This window comes from Lycorma delicatula, chromosome 1 (assembly GCF_047948215.1).
Source record: "Lycorma delicatula isolate Av1 chromosome 1, ASM4794821v1, whole genome shotgun sequence".
NCBI lineage: Eukaryota > Metazoa > Arthropoda > Insecta > Hemiptera > Fulgoridae > Lycorma > Lycorma delicatula.
The window spans coordinates 396,836,887-396,858,349 of record NC_134455.1 but is presented as its reverse complement, the minus strand read 5'-3'; the positions used below and the strand labels follow the sequence as shown (position 1 = coordinate 396,858,349).

General features: G+C 30.7%; 1 protein-coding gene across 6 annotated transcripts in view; it reads left to right on the top strand.

Moving 5' to 3' along the window:
- The first annotated feature begins 20,106 nt into the window (after nt 1–20,106).
- LOC142317386 (peroxidasin homolog) overlaps nt 20,107–21,463 on the top strand; it is a 59,645-nt gene continuing 58,288 nt past the window's right edge. For all 6 annotated transcript variants that reach the window (XM_075353906.1, XM_075353910.1, XM_075353904.1 and 3 more), the window contains exon 1: nt 20,107–20,237. The gene's annotated coding sequence lies outside the window, so the exon portion shown is untranslated. The remainder of the gene's footprint in view (nt 20,238–21,463) is intronic.

Sequence of the window (21,463 nt, the reverse complement as noted above, 5' to 3'; positions counted from 1 at the left end):
TGAATCTCAGTGGCTATCCCACTTTCAGATTCATCTAGTAAATTTTGAGGGTTTGGAGGTTGCAATAAAAGTACTTGTTCACCATTAGGCACTGGGCTTATAACATATAAGGAATTTCTCTGTCATACTATAGGCTACTATATTATCTTGAAAGTTTTGGTGATTGACATTGTAGTGGCCCTTTTGAAGTAGTTCAAGGTCAAGGTCAAGGTGATTATTACAAAGATTATAAAGGATTATATACCAAATATAGAAACATCACATTGTTCCTCCTCATGTTGAATTTCAGTAGTAGTAAAGTTTGATGCTTTGGAGGTTCCAGTGAAAGTACATCGCCACCATTAGGCGCTGGGCTTATAGCAAATGTCTTGTGTTCTGCACTCATGTGCCCAATTCTTCTCTGAAAGAACAATTGACAAAATGCTTTTAAAATCCAACAATTGGTGAAGGGAAAATTCTGACACTGACTTCCATAAGGTACAGAAGAGGCGACGGTTGTACAAATTAATAATTGCTTGTTTATAAAAACAGGTGACAAAAGAAGGGACTGAAATACTCATCATATATATATATATATATATCGATTTTGCTATTACATATGCCGTCGTTCTCCTCAAAGGGATGATGAATGCTACTGAGTATAAGGCACTGTTTTGCCCAGGAAGTGGGAAACTGAACCCATAAGCGGAAGAACTTCTTCAAGAAATCATAAGTAGTAGAATACAGAAAGCAACGGAAGGCATTGTATTGAAGGTCCTAGTGATAATCTCTCGCATTACACTATGATGCTATCTGGAAAGTACAGTATTGAAGAAGATCCCATATTCTGTCATTTTAAATTTATTATACAAAATCTGCAATTACTAATGGTCATGTAATGGGAAGATAATATACTATTTTTTGGTGGACATTTAAAAAGTTAAAAAATCATGGACATCTAAAAAGATATCTAGGCCTAAAAAGTTTAATTATAAATCATAAGTTTCATAAACATATTTATTTCTGTATTCTTTGTTTCTAATTCAAAAAGTAAATTAATCGACTTTTCCTTTCTGAAGGACAGTGATTTGATGAGACCGCTTGTTCTTCACATCATTAAGCTGAGAACAAGTGCTTTCGAAAGATGTTAATCTATAATTAAAGGAAAAAAGGAAATCTTGTTGACCAGCCTGTTATATTTGAAACAACGTTTGTCTCTGGTTCGAAATGATTTGTAGGATATTTCCATAATAATTGATAATGTATTAATATATCTGTTATTTTTAAAAAGTATTCATTTCTACTTATTGGTTATTGTGTATAATGATTTTCTGTATGATTATGTTTGCAAGTTTGTATACTGTTTAAATAGGTATTCAGTACTGTATTTTATCTTTTTTGTATTTTACATTTGAGATTATTATTGCCGACATATAAGCAAAGTGTGTAAGGACAACAGTTACATCAATTAGGTTGACTTTTGCAAATTCTACAGTTTTAATAAAGAGAATACTGCATTTTTATTAGTTTGTAATGAATCGCATAAAGTCTGAAGCTACTGATTTTCACTTGTTTGTCCCAATTATACAGATATGTCCGCTATGAATTCTTGCCTGAATTTTGGTTTTCACTAATCTCAAAAATGTTGTTTGTTTTTCATTTTGAATATTTTCGACTGAATTTTATTTTCTTAAACCTAGCGTAGATTATGAAAAAAACATTATGTTCGGTAGTGCATGTTAATAGAATGTTTCTGTACTTAAAAATTATTGCTTTTTAAGTAGTTGTGTTTATTTTTGTCTGCAATTTCATGTGTTATTCTTCTTATATTCCTTAATATAACTTATTTACATTTTTATAAATTTCATATAAAATTAGGATATCTTATAAAATGATCGTTAGATTGATTGATGACCTGTAGGCCTGTTGATTGATTCTCGTCTTACTCTTCCCAGCACATTCCCTCAAATTTATTCTTCTTCTTTGTGCCGAGTGGGTCAGCTACCTTTATTCCATGTATAAATATATAAAGTTCCATATATAAAGTAACGGTACAGCGATGTTTACTGGTAGCATGCAGTTAAATATTTGATCGTACATTAAAATTATTTGTAACTAAAGAAAAAATAAAATATAATTTAAAAACATAAAGTGCAGTGTTGCGGGTAACTATGGTAAAAAAAGAAGTTTTTGGTTTTCCATGGCAACAATATTTTTTCTTATTTATTATTTTAATACTGTGACTAACAGTAAAAACACATTCAGACGATTTAAGCTATTATAAATAGTATAAATAATATAACTGATAACTGATAAAATGAAAGGCAAACTAATATTGGCATCTGTCTTTGCTGTTTATGTAGCAGCACAGTGGTGGCGGTATGTAAATATTTAATTACAAAAAAAGTAATTGTAATTTTATGACCATCTAATAAGATTTTGTAATTTCTTTGTAATGTGTATTCCTTAATTCATGTGTATTATTTGCAGAACGAAACGTCGCCATGCATCACAACCCCAAGCACCTCCGAGTCTACCACGTCCACGTCCATTAATTTATCCAGTGGGTACCTGCCTTGCATGCAAGGAGGTAAACTGCTGGGTAAAAAGGCGGAAGTTAGTTTATACTTAGCTTACTTCCAAAAACGGTAAGCTAATAATATTTAAATAATATCATATTATGAGGAAAATTATTAATATAATTAAGAATAAGTAAATTTCAATGAGTATAAGTATAATTTTATTGTTCTCTGAAGGTCTGGGCGTACATGATGCTTCTAACCTTGTACATGCCAGTACAAAAGCTTATTTACTTTAGATGTTTATTTTGTTTTTCGTAACTTTGTTTAATCATATAATCATATATATAACTCTAACGTGTTATTCTCATGCTTTCATTATGCTTGTTTAAATTTACATGGCAATACCGCAGAACATATCAGTAAAGTATTCCAGTGGCGGTTATCCAATAGGAATAGTGGACTATCACCAGATAAGTGAATTGAAAAATGTGTTGAATCTGAAATGATAATAAATATGATGACTTTACACTATAATCCTGCAATAACTACTTCTATAGAAATTACTATTCTACATTATTTTTAATTTGATGATGTAGCTATTAAAGCATATATCATATGTCTTCTGCTATCACAAACTAGAAAAAAACTGTAAATTATTAGGGTTAAGTGCTGTGACCTGTCTTAAGTGGTTTTCGCTTATGAACAAAATTTTTAATTCAATTTAATGATAATATGTCATTCACATGAGGAGGTGGTTATTAAATCATTTTCACTAGAAGGTGGAGCCAAATACTAATCTTCAGTTTGGTATACGTGAAAAATATAAAGGAATCATATTGCCTGCCTGAATAGTAATAATTAATGATAAAAAAGCCATATTCTTCCTTAAGTATTATTTCAAATTTTTTAGGTGATAAATTTCTCCACAAGTTTCATGTATTGAAATAACAAATATTAGATTAAACTATAAACGGTGTAACTCTTCTTCTAAATTTTAGGTATATTCTTTTTTGTCTAATTATGTTCATTTTCTTTTTATTTTACAGCCTTCAAAATTTTTCGTGAATGGACACAATTTGAAATAAATATTTATTAAAAGTATAAAGGTATGTGAAACTTTGCATTTTCTTTTTTTTCTTTCATTATTTATGATATATTATATATAATGACAGTTTACGTAAAAATGAGAGGTGAAATGTTCAAAACCGCCCCTAATTCGCAGTACTCTGTTTATATCGGTTTTTAAAATTTAATCTGTTTATCTGTACGATTTAATTTTTTTTTTTTAATTTTCCACCTATAAGTCGAGAAATATATGTTGAATATAATGAAATTTTCAGTAGGTGACAAATTTAAGTTTTACAGATAACTTGATGAAACATTCTTACGGTTTTACTAGTTATTCTTGCAATTATCAAATGTAGTACTATGAATGTAGGACAAACAATAACAAACGACAAGCATCACAAGCATTGTGTTGTTATTAAAAAGTTGAGGCACAAAACCCGTACACAAAAACTGACGTCATCAATCCATAATATTGGTATGGTATCATGATGGAGAAATGAAAAAAAAATGTTTAGTACACTTGTTGCATGGATGCCAAATCGTGTACGTTGAGTGATTCAGAATAAAGATAAACATATTAATTATATTAGATATTCACAGATTGTACAAGTATGGTTTCATTTGGAACTATTATTGAATAACTTCCTTGTCTGGATTAATTTGCATGCTTAATTTAACACTCTAGATTATTTTATTTTTAACATTCAATCATTCTAATTTTACTATTCTTTGTGTTTTACAGGCATCAAAATTTTTAACAATATTATTTAAGCAACGTGGGCATAAGACATTTTATAAATTATTCTACTTTGTGAAGGAAATTTAAATTAAAATTTATCGGTGAAAAATCAAGTGTTTAATTTGGGGAAAAAAAGGTTAGTGAAATTGCACTTTGTTTTATAAGAAGATGGCACGTTGTAATTTTATAGCTGTATGATAAAAGTTTCTTTAGTAATGAAATAAACCTATCGTTACAATAGATTATTATTTACAAAAGTACTCTAGTAATAATAATTGCTATTCTTTGTTTCATACTTATCGTAATGTAAGGTCATAATTAGGATCGAAATAGAGGAGGAATGAGGTGTAAGCCCACTCACATAAAAGAAAAGTTTACTTAGTAAACTGAGGTAGTCGTAATATAGCGGGTTAGGGATTGTGATGGTTCAATATAAAGAATTTCTATCACAGTAGAGGCTAACTATATTATCTTTGATGATTGACGTGGTAGTGCCTCTTTTGAAACCTTTCTAGGTCAGTAAGTTCCTTTTTGAGTAAGTATGTGAGATTTAGTGCTCTGACTACCAATATAGAGTTTATTTAAAAAATGAGTAACATTCCTTTTTGGAGATTTAGTAGTAATTAATTTACGAATGCAATCACAAAAATTATTACGATTTATATGAATACAAGATAGATATTTATTAATTACCAGCAATACACATAAAGTAATATGTGTGATGCGAAGAGTCATCTGTTTTCAGTTCATTATTTCAAATATTCAAATTGTTATTTCAGTAATTTTTTAAATTCGGGTGATGCAATGCCAAGCTGGTTACAGGACAATTTCTGATGACATAGATATCTCGTTGTTTATATTAACTTTCTTATAACACTACTTAATATTTGGTATTTACGTAAAAAGGTTTTAATTGTTTGTATATTGTTATAAAAATAATTTTTTTTTTTAATTTCAGTACTGAAGAAGCATTTGAAAGCAAATTGTATGAAGTTGAATATGATAATTTTAAAGTTCAAATTTGAAAAAAATCATAAAATCTATAAAAAGTTATAAAAGTAAAACATCATCATAAAATTTATTTAATGAAATGTACACTACAATTATAAAAATTCTTAATTTGATATTAGTTATTAATTTGTAAAACATTTGATCACATTGCATGTATTATTTGGAAAATTAAGCCAAACTTATTTACCTTTAAGGGGGATACCCTTCTTCGTTAAATAATTTTGTTGTAGTACAATAAATGTTTTCCTTTTTTTTATTTTAATTTTTATATTTTATTTGTTATAAAGTATAATATCAATCTATGATGTGTTTTACGTTTTATATGCTTTTTTGTTTTTGGAACTTTGATCCATGAATTATAATAAAAGTTTCAAAGTAAAAATGTTGATAAAATATAGAACTATGATTTTTATTCTAAGTAGCAGTCGTTCCAAGAACTGGTAAACACTTTGTTTGCTAAATTTACAATAAATAGCACTTGCTGTACAGTAGCAACATATTCCGCCACAGCTTTGATTATCTAAATGTTAGAATACCATCAAAACTAGTACAGCTCTGGATCTAATAGAGTTAACATCCTAGATTCTAAAAGCTAGACTTTTTGCTGTTGAAATCGCAAGGACGTGTTTGTTTAATCCAACTATTGTTATCAGATGTTTTGAGCATTGTACACCAAAGATAGGAGGAAAGTGCAGGCCAAAGAAGAACGAAGAGGTCTTCGGAAGAAGAAGAGGGAGAAGAAGAAGGAAGACCAACCACTCGTCTCAACATCACGGACTGGAGTCCGGAACAGAGCCCAGCAGAGATGCGTCCTGAAGGGCAGCCATACCAGAAGCGGATGAAGAGCTTCTACACAACCTCTCCTTTTCAAAACTTACAAGAAAGATAAAATAACCCAGCAATTGCGACTCCTCCGGAAAAGGGGACACATTGCTCTTTCCTTATAGCTAGTGCCACGTTGTGGCTTATTCCTGCTAGCCTATTAAGCGTTACCACCGAAAGGACTTCAGTGGACGGTCTGAAGGGGAATTACGTCGGGAGGACAGGCTTTATAAGCCTAGTTTTCTGCGTTCGGCCCATGAAATGGGTTCGATAACGCTGGTTGAACAACGGATTGGAATGCAATTAAATACGTCTTAAAATACTAAATAATAATAAAGAAAACTTGAAAAAATTAGACCTGCTAACTAAAAATAAACCTCAAAAACACGCCCGATAGAATCACCCAGCAGCAAGGGACTCTGTCCAGGTTCTGCGATAAAGTAGGGAGTAATAAACTCCCGCCAACTTTGCATTCCATTCCATTCCAAAGATAGGAACACCTTGCTCCACATGTTGAATCTCAGTGGCTATCCCACTTTCAGATTCATCTAGTAAATTTTGAGGGTTTGGAGGTTGCAATAAAAGTACTTGTTCACCATTAGGCACTGGGCTTATAACATATAAGGAATTTCTCTGTCATACTATAGGCTACTATATTATCTTGAAAGTTTTGGTGATTGACATTGTAGTGGCCCTTTTGAAGTAGTTACAGGTCAAGGTGATTATTACAAAGATTATAAAGGATTATATACCAAATATAGAAACATCACATTGTTCCTCCTCATGTTGAATTTCAGTAGTAGTAAAGTTTGATGCTTTGGAGGTTCCAGTGAAAGTACATCGCCACCATTAGGCGCTGGGCTTATAGCAAATGTCTTGTGTTCTGCACTCATGTGCCCAATTCTTCTCTGAAAGAACAATTGACAAAATGCTTTTAAAATCCAACAATTGGTGAAGGGAAAATTCTGACACTGACTTCCATAAGGTACAGAAGAGGCGACGGTTGTACAAATTAATAATTGCTTGTTTATAAAAACAGGTGACAAAAGAAGGGACTGAAATACTCATCATATATATATATATATCGATTTTGCTAATACATATGCCGTCGTTCTCCTCAAAGGGATGATGAATGGTACTGAGTATAAGGCACTGTTTTGCCCAGGAAGTGGGAAACTGAACCCATAAGCGGAAGAACTTCTTCAAGAAATCATAAGTAGTAGAATACAGAAAGCAACGGAAGGCATTGTATTGAAGGTCCTAGTGATAATCTCTCGCATTACACTATGACGCTATCTGGAAAGTACAGTATTGAAGAAGATCCCATATTCTGTCATTTTAAATTTATTATACAAAATCTGCAATTACTAATGGTCATGTAATGGGAAGATAATATACTATTTTTTGGTGGACATTTAAAAAGTTAAAAAATCATGGACATCTAAAAAGATATCTAGGCCTAAAAAGTTTAATTATAAATCATAAGTTTCATAAACATATTTATTTCTGTATTCTTTGTTTCTAATTCAAAAAGTAAATTAATCGACTTTTCCTTTCTGAAGGACAGTGATTTGATGAGACCGCTTGTTCTTCACATCATTAAGCTGAGAACAAGTGCTTTCGAAAGATGTTAATCTATAATTAAAGGAAAAAAGGAAATCTTGTTGACCAGCCTGTTATATTTGAAACAACATTTGTCTCTGGTTTGAAATGATTTGTAGGATATTTCCATAATAATTGATAATGTATTAATATATCTGTTATTTTTAAAAAGTATTCATTTCTACTTAGTGGTTATTGTGTATAATGATTTTCTGTATGATTATGTTTGCAAGTTTGTATACTGTTTAAATAGGTATTCAGTACTGTATTTTATCTTTTTTGTATTTTACATTTGAGATTATTATTGCCGACATATAAGCAAAGTGTGTAAGGACAACAGTTACATCAATTAGGTTGACTTTTGCAAATTCTACAGTTTTAATAAAGAGAATACTGCATTTTTATTAGTTTGTAATGAATCGCATAAAGTCTGAAGCTACTGATTTTCACTTGTTTGTCCCAATTAAACAGATATGTCCGCTATGAATTCTTGCCTGAATTTTGGTTTTCACTAATCTCAAAAATGTTGTTTGTTTTTCATTTTGAATATTTTCAACTGAATTTTATTTTCTTAAACCTAGCGTAGATTATGAAAAAAACATTATGTTCGGTAGTGCATGTTAATAGAATGTTTCTCTACTTAAAAATTATTGCTTTTTAAGTGGTTGTGTTTATTTTTGTCTGCAATTTCATGTGTTATTCTTCTTATATTCTTTAATATAACTTATTTACATTGTTATAAATTTCATATAAAATTAGGATATCTTATAAAATGATCGTTAGATTGATTGATGACCTGTAGACCTGTTGATTGATTCTCGTCTTACTCTTCCCAGCACATTCCCTCAAATTTATTCTTCTTCTTTGTGCCGAGTGGGTCAGCTACCTTTATTCCATGTATAAATATATAAAGTTCCATATATAAAGTAAAGGTACAGCGATGTTTACTGGTAGCATGCAGTTAAATATTTGATCGTACTTTAAAATTATTTGTAACTAAAGAAAAAATAAAATATAATTTAAAAACATAAAGTGCAGTGTTGCGGGTAACTATGGTAAAAAAAGAAGTTTTTGGTTTTCCATGGCAACAATATTTTTTCTTATTTATTATTTTAATACTGTGACTAACAGTAAAAACACATTCAGACGATTTAAGCTATTATAAATAGTATAAATAATATAACTGATAACTGATAAAATGAAAGGCAAACTAATATTGGCATCTGTCTTTGCTGTTTATGTAGCAGCACAGTGGTGGCGGTATGTAAATATTTAATTACAAAAAAAGTAATTGTAATTTTATGACCATCTAATAAGATTCTGTAATTTCTTAGTAATGTGTATTCCTTAATTCATGTGTATTATTTGCAGAACGAAACGTCGCCGTGCATCACAACCCCAAGCACCTCCGAGTCTACCACGTCCACGTCCATTAATTTATCCAGTGGGTACCTGCCTTGCATGCAAGGAGGTAAACTGCTGGGTAAAAAGGCGGAAGTTAGTTTATACTTAGCTTACTTCCAAAAACGGTAAGCTAATAATATTTAAATAATATCATATTATGAGGAAAATTATTAATATAATTAAGAATAAGTAAATTTCAATGAGTATAAGTATAATTTTATTGTTCTCTGAAGGACTGGGCGTACATGATGCTTCTAACCTTGTACATGCCAGTACAAAAGCTTATTTACTTTAGATGTTTATTTTGTTTTTCGTAACTTTGTTTAATCATATAATCATATATATAACTCTAACATGTTATTCTCATTCTTTCATTTTGCTTGTTTAAATTTACATGGCAATACCACAGAACATATCAGTAAAGTATTCCAGTGGCGGTTATCCAATAGGAATAGTGGACTATCACCAGATAAGTGAATTGAAAAATGTGTTGAATCTGAAATGATAATAAATATGATGACTTTACACTATAATCCTGCAATAACTACTTCTATAGAAATTACTATTCTACATTATTTTTAATTTGATGATGTAGCTATTAAAGCATATATCATATGTCTTCTGCAATCACAAACTAGAAAAAAACTGTAAATTATTAGGGTTAAGTGCTGTGACCTGTCTTAAGTGGTTTTCGCTTATGAACAAAATTTTTAATTCAATTTAATGATAATATGTCATTCACATGAGGAGGTGGTTATTGAATCATTTTCACTAGAAGGTGGAGCCAAATACTAATCTTCAGTTTTGTATACGTGAAAAATATGAAGGAATCATATTGCCTGCCTGAATAGTAATAATTAATGATAAAAAAAGCCATATTCTTCCTTAAGTATTATTTCAAATTTTTTAGGTGATAAATTTCTCCACAAGTTTCATGTATTGAAATAACAAATATTAGATTAAACTATAAACGGTGTAACTCTTCTTCTAAATTTTAGGTATATTCTTTTTTGTCTAATTATGTTCATTTTCTTTCTATTTTACAGCCTTCAAAATTTTTCGTGAATGGACACAATTTGAAATAAATATTTATTAAAAGTATAAAGGTATGTGAAACTTTGCATTTTCTTTTTTTTCTTTCATTATTTATGATATATTATATATAATGATAGTTTACGTAAAAATGAGAGGTGAAATGTTCAAAACCGCCCCTAATTCGCAGTACTCTGTTTATATCGGTTTTTAAAATTTAATCTGTTTATCTGTACGATTTAATTTTTTTTTTTTAATTTTCCACCCATAAGTCGAGAAATATATGTTGAATATAATGAAATTTTCATTAGGTGACAAATTTAAGTTTTACAGATAACTTGATGAAACATTCTTACGGTTTTACTAGTTATTCTTGCAATTATCAAATGTAGTACTATGAATGTAGGACAAACAATAACAAACGACAAACATCACAAGCATTGTGTTGTTATTAAAAAGTTGAGGCACAAAAACCCGTACACAAAAACTGACGTCATCAATCCATAATATTGATATGGTATCATGATGGAGAAATGAAAAAAAAATGTTTAGTACACTTGTTGCATGGATGCCAAATCGTGTACGTTGAGTGATTCAGAATAAAGATAAACATATTAATTATATTAGATATTCACAGATTGTACAAGTATGGTTTCATTTGGAACTATTATTGAATAACTTCCTTGTCTGGATTAATTTGCATGCTTAATTTAACACTCTAGATTATTTTATTTTTAACATTCAATCATTCTAATTTTACTATTCTTTGTGTTTTACAGGCATCAAAATTTTTAACAATATTATTTAAGCAAGGTGGGCATAAGACATTTTATAAATTATTCTACTTTGTGAACGAAATTTAAATTAAAATTTATCGGTGAAAAATCAAGTGTTTAATTTGGGGAAAAAAAGGTTAGTGAAATTGCACTTTGTTTTATAAGAAGATGGCACGTTGTAATTTTATAGCTGTATGATAAAAGTTTCTTTAGTAATGAAATAAACCTATCGTTACAATAGATTATTATTTACAAAAGTACTCTAGTAATAATAATTGCTATTCTTTGTTTCATACTTATCGTAATGTAAGGTCATAATTAGGATCGAAATAGAGGAGGAATGAGGTGTAAGCCCACTCGCATAAAAGAAAAGTTTACTTAGTAAACTGAGGTAGTCGTAATATAGCGGGTTAGGGATTGTGATGGTTCAATATAAAGAATTTCTATCACAGTAGAGGCTAACTATATTATCTTTGATGATTGACGTGGTAGTGCCTCTTTTGAAACCTTTCTAGGTCAGTAAGTTCCTTTTTGAGTAAGTATGTGAGATTTAGTGCTCTGACTACCAATATAGAGTTTATTTAAAAAATGAGTAACATTCCTTTTTGGAGATTTAGTAGTAATTAATTTACGAATGCAATCACAAAAATTATTACGATTTATATGAATACAAGATAGATATTTATTAATTACCAGCAATACACATAAAGTAATATGTGTGATGCGAAGAGTCATCTGTTTTCAGTTCATTATTTCAAATATTCAAATTGTTATTTCAGTAATTTTTTAAATTCGGGTGATGCAATGCCAAGCTGGTTACAGGACAATTTCTGATGACATAGATATCTCGTTGTTTATATTAACTTTCTTATAACACTACTTAATATTTGGTATTTACGTAAAAAGGTTTTAATTGTTTGTATATTGTTATAAAAATAATTTTTTTTTTTAATTTCAGTACTGAAGAAGCATTTGAAAGCAAATTGTATGAAGTTGAATATGATAATTTTAAAGTTCAAATTTGAAAAAAATCATAAAATCTATAAAAAGTTATAAAAGTAAAACATCATCATAAAATTTATTTAATGAAATGTACACTACAATTATAAAAATTCTTAATTTGATATTAGTTATTAATTTGTAAAACATTTGATCACATTGCACGTATTATTTGGAAAATTATGCCAAACTTATTTACTTTTAAGGGGGATACCCTTCTTCATTAAATAATTTTGTTGTAGTACAATAAATGTTTTCCTTTTTTTTATTTTAATTTTTATATTTTATTTGTTATAAAGTATAATATCAATCTATGATGTGTTTTATGTTTTATATGCTTTTTTGTTTTTGGAACTTTGATCCATGAATTATAATAAAAGTTTCAAAGTAAAAATGTTGATAAAATATAGAACTATGATTTTTATTCTAAGTAGCAGTCCTTCCAAGAACTGGTAAACACTTTGTTTGCTAAATTTACAATAAATAGCACTTGCTGTACAGTAGCAACATATTCCGCCACAGCTTTGATTATCTAAATGTTAGAATACCATCAAAACTAGTACAGGATCTAATAGCTAATAGTACAGGATCTAGCTCTGGATCTAATAGAGTTAACATCCTAGATTCTAAAAGCTAGACTTTTTGCTGTTGAAATCGCAAGGACGTGTTTGTTTAATCCAACTATTGTTATCAGATGTTTTGAGCATTGTACACCAAAGATAGGAGGAAAGTGCAGGCCAAAGAAGAACGAAGAGGTCTTCGGAAGAAGAAGAGGGAGAAGAAGAAGGAAGACCAACCACTCGTCTCAACATCACGGACTGGAGTCCGGAACAGAGCCCAGCAGAGATGCGTCCTGAAGGGCAGCCATACCAGAAGCGGATGAAGAGCTTCTACACAACCTCTCCTTTTCAAAACTTACAAGAAAGATAAAATAACCCAGCAATTGCGACTCCTCCGGAAAAGGGGACACATTGCTCTTTCCTTATAGCTAGTGCCACGTTGTGGCTTATTCCTGCTAGCCTATTAAGCGTTACCACCGAAAGGACTTCAGTGGACGGTCTGAAGGGGAATTACGTCGGGAGGACAGGCTTTATAAGCCTAGTTTTCTGCGTTCGGCCCATGAAATGGGTTCGATAACGCTGGTTGAACAACGGATTGGAATGCAATTAAATACGTCTTAAAATACTAAATAATAATAAAGAAAACTTGAAAAAATTAGACCTGCTAACTAAAAATAAACCTCAAAAACACGCCCGATAGAATCACCCAGCAGCAAGGGACTCTGTCCAGGTTCTGCGATAAAGTAGGGAGTAATAAACTCCCGCCAACTTTGCATTCCATTCCATTCCAAAGATAGGAACACCTTGCTCCACATGTTGAATCTCAGTGGCTATCCCACTTTCAGATTCATCTAGTAAATTTTGAGGGTTTGGAGGTTGCAATAAAAGTACTTGTTCACCATTAGGCACTGGGCTTATAACATATAAGGAATTTCTCTGTCATACTATAGGCTACTATATTATCTTGAAAGTTTTGGTGATTGACATTGTAGTGGCCCTTTTGAAGTAGTTACAGGTCAAGGTGATTATTACAAAGATTATAAAGGATTATATACCAAATATAGAAACATCACATTGTTCCTCCTCATGTTGAATTTCAGTAGTAGTAAAGTTTGATGCTTTGGAGGTTCCAGTGAAAGTACATCGCCACCATTAGGCGCTGGGCTTATAGCAAATGTCTTGTGTTCTGCACTCATGTGCCCAATTCTTCTCTGAAAGAACAATTGACAAAATGCTTTTAAAATCCAACAATTGGTGAAGGGAAAATTCTGACACTGACTTCCATAAGGTACAGAAGAGGCGACGGTTGTACAAATTAATAATTGCTTGTTTATAAAAACAGGTGACAAAAGAAGGGACTGAAATACTCATCATATATATATATATATATATCGATTTTGCTAATACATATGCCGTCGTTCTCCTCAAAGGGATGATGAATGGTACTGAGTATAAGGCACTGTTTTGCCCAGGAAGTGGGAAACGGAACCCATAAGCGGAAGAACTTCTTCAAGAAATCATAAGTAGTAGAATACAGAAAGCAACGGAAGGCATTGTATTGAAGGTCCTAGTGATAATCTGTCGCATTACACTATGATGCTATCTGGAAAGTACAGTATTGAAGAAGATCCCATATTCTGTCATTTTAAATTTATTATACAAAATCTGCAATTACTAATGGTCATGTAATGGGAAGATAATATACTATTTTTTGGTGGATATTTAAAAAGTTAAAAAATCATGGACATCTAAAAAGATATCTAGGCCTAAAAAGTTTAATTATAAATCATAAGTTTCATAAACATATTTATTTCTGTATTCTTTGTTTCTAATTCAAAAAGTAAATTAATCGACTTTTCCTTTCTGAAGGACAGTGATTTGATGAGACCGCTTGTTCTTCACATCATTAAGCTGAGAACAAGTGCTTTCGAAAGATGTTAATCTATAATTAAAGGAAAAAAGGAAATCTTGTTGACCAGCCTGTTATATTTGAAACAACATTTGTCTCTGGTTTGAAATGATTTGTAGGATATTTCCATAATAATTGATAATGTATTAATATATCTGTTATTTTTAAAAAGTATTCATTTCTACTTAGTGGTTATTGTGTATAATGATTTTCTGTATGATTATGTTTGCAAGTTTGTATACTGTTTAAATAGGTATTCAGTACTGTATTTTATCTTTTTTGTATTTTACATTTGAGATTATTATTGCCGACATATAAGCAAAGTGTGTAAGGACAACAGTTACATCAATTAGGTTGACTTTTGCAAATTCTACAGTTTTAATAAAGAGAATACTGCATTTTTATTAGTTTGTAATGAATCGCATAAAGTCTGAAGCTACTGATTTTCACTTGTTTGTCCCAATTAAACAGATATGTCCGCTATGAATTCTTGCCTGAATTTTGGTTTTCACTAATCTCAAAAATGTTGTTTGTTTTTCATTTTGAATATTTTCAACTGAATTTTATTTTCTTAAACCTAGCGTAGATTATGAAAAAAACATTATGTTCAGTAGTGCATGTTAATAGAATGTTTCTCTACTTAAAAATTATTGCTTTTTAAGTGGTTGTGTTTATTTTTGTCTGCAATTTCATGTGTTATTCTTCTTATATTCTTTAATATAACTTATTTACATTGTTATAAATTTCATATAAAATTAGGATATCTTATAAAATGATCGTTAGATTGATTGATGACCTGTAGACCTGTTGATTGATTCTCGTCTTACTCTTCCCAGCACATTCCCTCAAATTTATTCTTCTTCTTTGTGCCGAGTGGGTCAGCTACCTTTATTCCATGTATAAATATATAAAGTTCCATATATAAAGTAAAGGTACAGCGATGTTTACTGGTAGCATGCAGTTAAATATTTGATCGTACTTTAAAATTATTTGTAACTAAAGAAAAAATAAAATATAATTTAAAAACATAAAGTGCAGTGTTGCGGGTAACTATGGTAAAAAAAGAAGTTTTTGGTTTTCCATGGCAACAATATTTTTTCTTATTTATTATTTTAATACTGTGACTAACAGTAAAAACACATTCAGACGATTTAAGCTATTATAAATAGTATAAATAATATAACTGATAACTGATAAAATGAAAGGCAAACTAATATTGGCATCTGTCTTTGCTGTTTATGTAGCAGCACAGTGGTGGCGGTATGTAAATATTTAATTACAAAAAAAGTAATTGTAATTTTATGACCATCTAATAAGATTCTGTAATTTCTTAGTAATGTGTATTCCTTAATTCATGTGTATTATTTGCAGAACGAAACGTCGCCGTGCATCACAACCCCAAGCACCTCCGAGTCTACCACGTCCACGTCCATTAATTTATCCAGTGGGTACCTGCCTTGCATGCAAGGAGGTAAACTGCTGGGTAAAAAGGCGGAAGTTAGTTTATACTTAGCTTACTTCCAAAAACGGTAAGCTAATAATATTTAAATAATATCATATTATGAGGAAAATTATTAATATAATTAAGAATAAGTAAATTTCAATGAGTATAAGTATACTGTTATTGTTCTCTGAAGGTCTGGGCGTACATGATGCTTCTAACTTTGTACATGCCAGTACAAAAGCTTATTTACTTTAGATGTTTATTTTGTTTTTCGTAACTTTGTTTAATCATATAATAATATATATAACTCTAACATGTTATTCTCATTCTTTCATTATGCTTGTTTAAATTTACATGGCAATACCGCAGAACATATCAGTAAAGTATTCCAGTGGCGGTTATCCAATAGGAATAGTGGACTATCACCAGATAAGTGAATTGAAAAATGTGTTGAATCTGAAATGATAATAAATATGATGACTTTACACTATAATCCTGCAATAACTACTTCTATAGAAATTACTATTCTACATTATTTTTAATTTGATGATGTAGCTATTAAAGCATATATCATATGTCTTCTGCTATCACAAACTAGAAAAAAACTGTAAATTATTAGGGTTAACTGCTGTGACCTGTCTTAAGTGGTTTTCGCTTATGAACAAAATTTTTATTTCAATTTAATGATAATATGTCATTCACATGAGGTGGTGGTTATTAAATCATTTTCACTAGAAGGTGGAGCCAAATACTAATCTTCAGTTTGGTATACGTGAAAAATATAAAGGAATCATATTGCCTGCCTGAATAGTAATAATTAATGATAAAAAAAGCCATATTCTTCCTTAAGTATTATTTCAAATTTTTTAGGTGATAAATTTCTCCACAAGTTTCATGTATTGAAATAACAAATATTAGATTAAACTATAAACGGTGTAACTCTTCTTCTAAATTTTAGGTATATTCTTTTTTGTCTAATTATGTTCATTTTCTTTCTATTTTACAGCCTTCAAAATTTTTCGTGAATGGACACAATTTGAAATAAATATTTATTAAAAGTATAAAGAAATGTGAAACTTTGCATTTTCTTTTTTTTTCTTTCATTATTTATGATATATTATATATAATGATAGTTTACGTAAAAATGAGAGGTGAAATGTTCAAAACCGCCCCTAATTCGCAGTACTCTGTTTATATCGGTTTTTAAAATTTAATCTGTTTATCTGTACGATTTAATTTTTTTTTTTTAATTTTCCACCCATAAGTCGAGAAATATATGTTGAATATAATGAAATTTTCATTAGGTGACAAATTTAAGTTTTACAGATAACTTGATGAAACATTCTTACGGTTTTACTAGTTATTCTTGCAATTATCAAATGTAGTACTATGAATGTAGGACAAACAATAACAAACGACAAACATCACAAGCATTGTGTTGTTATTAAAAAGTTGAGGCACAAAAACCCGTACACAAAAACTGACGTCATCAATCCATAATATTGGTATGGTATCATGATGGAGAAATGAAAAAAAAATGTTTAGTACACTTGTTGCATGGATGCCAAATCGTGTACGTTGAGTGATTCAGAATAAAGATAAACATATTAATTATATTAGATATTCACAGATTGTACAAGTATGGTTTCATTTGGAACTATTATTGAATAACTTCCTTGTCTGGATTAATTTGCATGCTTAATTTAACACTCTAGATTATTTTATTTTTAACATTCAATCATTCTAATTTTACTATTCTTTGTGTTTTACAGGCATCAAAATTTTTAACAATCTTATTTAAGCAACGTGGGCATAAGACATTTTATAAATTATTCTACTTTGTGAAGGAAATTTAAATTAAAATTTATCGGTGAAAAATCAAGTGTTTAATTTGGGGAAAAAAAGGTTAGTGAAATTGCACTTTGTTTTATAAGAAGATGGCACGTTGTAATTTTATAGCTGTATGATAAAAGTTTCTTTAGTAATGAAATAAACCTATCGTTACAATAGATTATTATTTACAAAAGTACTCTAGTAATAATATTTGCTATTCTTTGTTTCATACTTATCGTAATGTAAGGTCATAATTAGGATCGAAATAGAGGAGGAATGAGGTGTAAGCCCACTCGCATAAAAGAAAAGTTTACTTAGTAAACTGAGGTAGTCGTAATATAGCGGGTTAGGGATTGTGATGGTTTTCTAATATATTCAATATAAAGAATTTCTATCACAGTATAGGCTAACTATATTATCTTTGATGATTGACGTGGTAGTGCCTCTTTTGAAACCTTTCTAGGTCAGTAAGTTCCTTTTTGAGTAAGTATGTGAGATTTAGTGCTCTGACTACCAATATAGAGTTTATTTAAAAAATGAGTAACATTCCTTTTTGGAGATTTAGTAGTAATTAATTTACGAATGCAATCACAAAAATGATTACGATTTATATGAATACAAGATAGATATTTATTAATTACCAGCAATACACATAAAGTAATATGTGTGATGCGAAGAGTCATCTGTTTTCAGTTCATTATTTCAAATATTCAAATTGTTATTTCAGTAATTTTTTAAATTCGGGTGATGCAATGCCAAGCTGGTTACAGGACAATTTCTGATGACATAGATATCTCGTTGTTTATATTAACTTTCTTATAACACTACTTAATATTTGGTATTTACGTAAAAAGGTTTTAATTGTTTGTATATTGTTATAAAAATAATTTTTTTTTTTAATTTCAGTACTGAAGAAGCATTTGAAAGCAAATTGTATGAAGTTGAATATGATAATTTTAAAGTTCAAATTTGAAAAAAATCATAAAATCTATAAAAAGTTATAAAAGTAAAACATCATCATAAAATTTATTTAATGAAATGTACACTGCAATTATAAAAATTCTTAATTTGATATTAGTTATTAATTTGTAAAACATTTGATCACATTGCATGTATTATTTGGAAAATTATGCCAAACTTATTTACTTTTAAGGGGGATACCCTTCTTCATTAAATAATTTTGTTGTAGTACAATAAATGTTTTCCTTTTTTTTATTTTAATTTTTATATTTTATTTGTTATAAAGTATAATATCAATCTATGATGTGTTTTATGTTTTATATGCTTTTTTGTTTTTGGAACTTTGATCCATGAATTATAATAAAAGTTTCAAAGTAAAAATGTTGATAAAATATAGAACTATGATTTTTATTCTAAGTAGCAGTCCTTCCAACAACTGGTAAACACTTTGTTTGCTAAATTTGCAATAAATAGCACTTGCTGTACAGTAGCAACATATTCCGCCAGAGCTTTGATTATATAAATGTTAGAATACCATCAAAACTAGTACAGCTCTGGATCTAATAGAGTTAACATCCTAGATTCTAAAAGCTAGACTTTTTTGCTATTGAAATCGCAAGGACGTGTTTGTTTAATCCAGCTATTGTTATCAGATGTTTTGAGCATTGTACACCAAAGATAGGAGGAAAGTGCAGGCCAAAGAAGAATGAAGAGGTCTTCGGAAGAAGAAGAGGGAGAAGAAGAAGAAGGAAGACCAACCACTCGTCTCAACATCACGGACTGGAGTCTGGAACAGAGCCCAGCAGAGATGCGTCCTGAAGGGCAGCCATACCAGAAGCGGATGAAGAGCTTCTACACAACCTCTCCTTTTCAAAACTTACAAGAAAGATAAAATAACCCAGCAATTGCGACTCCTCCGGAAAAGGGGACGCATTGCTCTTTCCTTATAGCTAGTGCCCCGTTGTGGCGTATTCCTGCTAGCCTATTAAGCGTTAGCACCGAAAGGACTTCAGTGGACGGTCTGAAGGGGAATTACGTCGGGAGGACAGGCTTTATAAGCCTAGCCTTCCGCGTTCGGCCCATGAAGTGGGTTCGATAACGCTGGTTGAACAACGGATTGGAATGCAATTAAATCCGTCTTAAAATACTAAATAATAATAAAGAAAACTTGAAAAAATTAGACCCGCTAACTAAAAATAAACCTCAAAAACACGCCCGATAGAATCACCCAGCAGCAAGGGACTCTGTCCAGGTTCTGCGATAAAGTAGGGAGTAATAAACTCCCGCCAACTTTGCATTCCATTCCATTCCAAAGATAGGAACACCTATCTATACCTATAAAGTAATATGTGTGATGTGAAGAGTCATCTGTTTTCAGTTCATTATTTCAAATATTCAAAGAATCTTCTTGTAAAGTACCAAAATTTTATTCACTTTTTTAGTTTCCTGGAATAATAGCTCTAGAGCTATACTGCAAGAACGAAAGTACGGTAATCAGACAAAAAATGAGGTATTTTTTTTCCAGCATTTCTTGACGTTTCATGACCCGGGAACCTCAAAAAATAAAAAAAGTAGGGGTAAGTTTTGTATGTGCGTAGATATTTTGGCGTGTGTTTGCAGATTAATAACTTATGACTGGATAAACCGATTTAAATGAAATTTGACACAGAGACTAGTGTATATGGGTCAATTTTTTAGTAAAATTTTAGTGTCAATTTCTTCACGGGGGTGGCGTAAATAGTTTCTTTGATTTCAATGTTCTCAAAATTTTGGAAACCGTAACTCCACTTTAAATTAAGCTTAATACTTCGTACATGCTTATCTTACCATTTATTACTTGCTTGTATGAAGTAAAGGAAGTAATATGATCGTAAAGAATTTCGGTTACCAGATTTCATCGAAAATAACCATTTTGACCATGACTGAATCCATTTTCACTAGTTTTCTTTTTTTTCCGTGACGTCTGTACATACGTATGTATGTATGCACGTATCTCGCATCATTAACCCTAAATATAGAAAAAATCTTATTTGCAGTGACTCGTATAGTGCTCTCTAAGCCTTAAAAAACTTTTATTCCAAACATCCTACTGTCATTGAAATTTACAACGCAATCGCTGAGTTGAATAATCGCAACACAGAAGTAACTTTTTGCTGGGTTTCTAGCCACGTAGGGATTCCAGGTAATGAACATGCAGATTCTGCTGCCAAAGAAGCAGATTACATGCTTCTTTGGCAGCCTCCTTTCACCAACCGAATTGCTACCTCTGATTTTATTAATTGTGTAATACAATCACTGAGAGCGTGGTGGCAAGGTGACTGGACGGCTACCGTTGATAATAAACTCTGACGGATTAAAGATTCTGTGTTGCCATGGGACTCCTCATACAGAAAAACTGGGCGTGAGGAAGTAGTCCTTTGTCGATTGCGGATAGGACACACGAGGATCACACACAATTACCTGATGATAAGAGGACAAGCACCCCTATGCGCACGATGCAACTGCCCCATGACTGTGCACCATATACTCGTGGATTGCATATGTTATGCGGCATTGCGTCGTAAATTTAATCTACCTAGAAACATCCGTGGTGTCTTGTCCAATGATAATGACATTTTAACCCAGTTGTTTTTATTTCTGCGTAGTGCTGGATTAATCCAAAGATTTAATATCATTGCGTATATTTTTTAATGCTGGAAGAGTTTTTAAAAAGTTTCTTTTTTCTGAGTTTTTGATTTTTTTTTTTATCCGATTAGGAGCCTTTTACACTTCTTATCGGAATTTGTTAAATTTTATATAGTTA